Here is a 4,858-nt window from a genome sequence, read left to right as displayed (position 1 = left end):
TTTTGTTATTGTGAAGTTATCCACAATTATATTGTACAGTGCCTTTGGAAAGTTTTCACACCTCTTGACGTTTATTCTACAATGTATTACATCTTTTTTCCCCTCATAAATATACACAATATACCCAATAATGACAAAGCCAAAACATTTTTTTTTACATCTTAAAAATAACATAAAACTTATAAATAACATTTCCATACATTTTCAGACCCTTTACTCAATACCTTTTTGAAGATCTTTTGTCAGCGATTGTAACCTTCAGTCTTTTTTGTTATGACGCTACAAGCTTGGCACATATGTATTTAGGGAGTGTCTCCCATTCTTCTCTTTAAATCTTCTCAAGATCTGTAAGGTTGGATGGGGAGTGTTGATGCACAGCTATTTTCAGGTCTCTCCAAAGACGTTCGAATGGGTTCAAGTCCGGGTTCTGGCTGGGCCACTCAAGGACATTCAAAGATTTTTCCCGAAGCCACTCCTGAGTTGTCTTGAGTGTCCTGCTTAGGGTTGTTGTCCTGTTGGAAGGTGAACCGTCGCCCCAGTCTGAGGTCCTGAACGAACTGGAGCAGGTTTTCATCAAGGAGCTCTCTATACTATGCTCCGTTCATCATTGCCTTGATCCTGACTAGTCTCCCAGTCCCTGCCACTGAAGAACATCCCCACATGATGATGCTGCCACCACCGTGCTTCACCGTAGAAATGATGCCAGGTTTCCTCCAGACGTGACGCTTGGCATTCAGGCCAAAGTGCTCAATTCTTGGTGTCATTAGACCAGCGAATCTTGTTTCTCATGGTCTTAGAGTCTTTAGGTGCCTTTTGGCAAACTCCAAGCGGGCTGTCATGTGCCTTTTACTGAGGAGTGGCTTCCGTCTGGACACTCCAGGCGGAAGGGCCTGATTGGTAGAGTGCTGCAGAGATGGTTGTCTTTATGGAAGGTTCTCCCATCTCCACAGAGGAACTCTAGAGCTCTGTCAGTGTGACCCTCAGGTTCTTGGTCACCTCCCAAGTCCCATGATTGCTCAGTTTGGCTAGGCGGCAGCTCTAGGAAGAGTCTTGGTGGTTCCAAACTTCTTCCATTTAAGAATGATGGAGGCCCCTTTGTTCTCGTCGACTTTCAATGCTGCAGATATGTTTTGGTACCCTTTCCCAGATCTGTACCTCTACACAATCCTGTCTCGGAGCTTTACGGACAATTCCTTCAAACCTCATGGCTTGGTTTTTGCTCTGACATGCACTGTCAACTGTGGGACCTTATATAAACAGGTGTGTGTCTTTCCAAATCATGTCCAATCAATTGAATATACCACATGTGGTCTCCAATCAATTTGTAGAAAGAAGGATTATTAATGGTAACAGGATGAATCTGAGCTAAATTTTGAATCTCTAGCAAAGGGTCTGAATATTTATGTAAATAAGGTATTTCTGTTTATTTTTTTTGCCTTGTCATTATGGGGTATTATGTGTAGATTGTTGCCAAAAAAACATATTTAATAAATTTTAGAATAAGGCTGTAACATAACAAAAAGTCTGACTACTTTCTGAAGGCACTGTATACTGTATTCTTGTCAATGCCATCCTATTCAACTATTGCTGTATATATGCTATTCTATCCTACGTATTCTACAGATATAATAAATATTCTATGAATAGACAATGTATACACATCCCATCACAGATAGATATACAGTATATTTATATTTACACTCCGGACTCTGACATGGCTCGTCCTAATATGTATATATTTCTTAAATCTATTCTTTGACTTTTAGATTTGTGTATTGTTGTGAATTGTTGTTGACTCCAGACATTTCGGCTTTTAATTTTGTATTAATTTTTATGCATTTCTAAAAACCAAATTGCACTTTGACATGATGGGGTATTGTGTGACACATAATCTCAATTTAATCTATATTAAATTCAGGCATAACAAAACAAAATGTGGAAAAATTTATGAAGGCACTTCAGAAAGTATTCACAGCCCTTGAATTTTTCCACATTTTGTTGGGTTACAGCCTGAATTTAATATAAATTAAATTGAGATTTTGCAACAATCTACACACAATAATCATCATCTGGCCTACTATGGTGTGGTATTTGGACTTTTGTGTGCTATAGTGTGAGTGAACCATCATCATGTCTATTGACATGCTCTTTGGCCTATATAAGAGTAGTGGACGTTAAATACTATACAGTTACCTACAGCTGCCACTTAGGCTCTGAAAGGCCATCTCCGTCACGCCTGTACAGCTTGATTGAGCGGAGATGAGGGGAGGACTGGGGCACAATCTGTTAGGTTTACAGTGGGATGTTTTTTATATTTTTATAATGTTTATTATTTTACAATAAAAAATCTAATAAAAAAAGACAGCAATACTAACAATGACATTCACTGTACTGTTGAATAGAATGGCCAATTTAGAGGACAAAACAAAACTTAACTCACACACACACACAAAATAAAACAAAATCCTATTAGGTGGTACATGTATAAGAAGACAGCATATAGTCCTTACAAGCAGTGTAGTTAAGCCAAAAATAGATATTGAGTGGAGTACAGCACAGAGTAGCAGCAGATCGTCAACCCAGTTATGAAGCGGGACTAGACCATTTATCCAGTATCGGCTGCCATATTTTGTAAAACATTGGACTTCTATTGGAGGTATTGTATCGAATCTTTTCCATATGTATTATATTCCCTAAATCCCGTAACCACATTTCAAAGGTGGGTACAGTCTCCAGTTTCCAAAATTGCAATATGAGCCTTTTGGCTAATAGAGTACAAAGAGAGACAGCTTTCCCTTCGTGGTTATTCCCATCAACTGTACCAAACAGAGCGGTCAATGGGTCTGGGGCTAGAACTCTATCAAAGGCTCTAGATAAATAATCAAAATGAGAGCCCAGTAAAACATGTAATTTAGGACATGTTCAGAATAAGTGGGTCAACGTCCCCTCATCCTCCTTGCACCTCTCACACAGTGGTGAGGTGTCCGGGAATATTTTATGCAGTTTTACTTTTGAGTAATGTAACCTGTGTATCACCTTAAACTGTACAAGGTTGTGTCTGGCATTCACTGAACTGTGGTTTATATTCCTGAGAGCTTCTACCCAGTCCTCATCTGAGATTTCTGACCCAAGTTCTTGTTCCCAAGCCCTTTTAATTGTGTCTGTGGATACATCTATGTGGGCCTGTAGCACATCATACAGTCTAGAGACAGACCCTTTTGAATGGGGTTTGACAAGGATCAAGCTATCTAATGTAGGACTATTTGGCTTCATGCCATACTGTGGGATATGTGTCCTTACGAAATTCCTGATTTGGAGGTATCTGAAAAAATGTGTTGTTGGCATGTTGAACTTTCCCTGTAATTGTTGAAATGAAGCTAACTGACCATCTATGTATAGATTACCAATTGTTGTGAGCCCCTTCTCCCTCCACTGTGAAAACACCACATCATCCAATGCGGGGTGGAAAGCATGATTCAGGCAAATCGGGCTGTCAATGTATACAGTGGGTATAAGAAAATACCTAATCTGTTTCCAGATCCTAAGCGTATGACAAATGACTGGGTTAGAGTCATAAGTGGATTTTTTCACATATGATGGGCTATTAACAAGTGCAGGGAGTGAGGAACGTTGACAGGAGGCCTGCTCAATCAAAAGCCATGCAGGCATATCCTTCTGTCTCATCGCAGGTAAGCTTTCCCTCCAGAAAGACACCATGTTCAGATTAGCAGCCCAATAATACAGTTTAAAGTGAGGAAGGCCAAAGCCCCCCTCTATTTTGTACTTGCATAAATGCTTCTTTGAAATTCTGGCTGCCTTGTTATCCCATAAAAATGGAGTTACTATTGAATCCAGTTTCTGAAAATAGCTTTGTGGTATGAAATTGGGTAGACATTGGAAGAGGTAAAGAAACCTGGGTAGGACAACCATTTTAATAGCGTTTATACGACCAACCAAGGAGATAGGCAGAGTTTTCCAAAAATCTATATTTTGTTTTAGCTGATATATTTTCATGTCCCAATTCGCTTTCAATAGCTGATCAAGGTCTCTTGTCACTACAATGCCAAGGCTTGTGAACTTGTCCATCACTGTTCTAAACGGGGTAGATTGCAGAAATTGCATATCCACAGGCCGTGATATTGGCATCAACTCACTTTTTTGCCAGTTTATCTTGTAGCCAGAGAAGGAGCCAAATGTGTTTATCAAGTTAAGTAAGGGTGGAATAGAAGTCTTAGGCTTGGACAAAAACAAAAGAACATCGTCTGCATATAGGGAAATGTTGTGCTGTGTGTCCTTTATTTTAACAGAAGCTATATCGGCACATGCCCGAATGCGAGTAGCAAGGGGTTCCATGGCAATAGCGAAGAGAGCAGGCGAAATAGGGCCCCCCTGTCGGCACCCCTTGAACAAGCTTAATGACTGCAACATTTCTTGATTGGTTACCACGGACGCCATTGGGTGTGCATAAATAATTCTTATCCAATTAATAAATTCCTTAAGTGCTTTAGAACCGACATCATATATTTCCACTCAATCCGGTCAAACGCCTTCTCTGCATCAAGAGCTATTACCACTGCCTCAACCTTATGATCGTGATACATTACGTTGAAAAGACGTCTCAAATTGTAGTGTATATGTCGGCCCGGAATAAAACCTGTCTGGTCAGGGTGTATGATGTCAGAAATATATGTTTTCAATCGGTTTGCCAATATCTTTGTCAACACCTTGTTTTCTATGCGGAGTAACGACACGGGGCGATAAGACGACATCTCCATGGAATCTCTATCTTTTTTCAAGATCAGTGCTATTGTAGCCTCATACAGTGTTTGCGGGAGTTTGGCATTTTCTTTGGATTGTT

The sequence above is a fragment of the Oncorhynchus tshawytscha genome, linkage group LG31 (assembly GCF_018296145.1).
Source record: "Oncorhynchus tshawytscha isolate Ot180627B linkage group LG31, Otsh_v2.0, whole genome shotgun sequence".
In the NCBI taxonomy this organism is placed as follows: Eukaryota; Metazoa; Chordata; class Actinopteri; order Salmoniformes; family Salmonidae; genus Oncorhynchus; species Oncorhynchus tshawytscha.
This window is presented reverse-complemented; position numbering follows the sequence as displayed.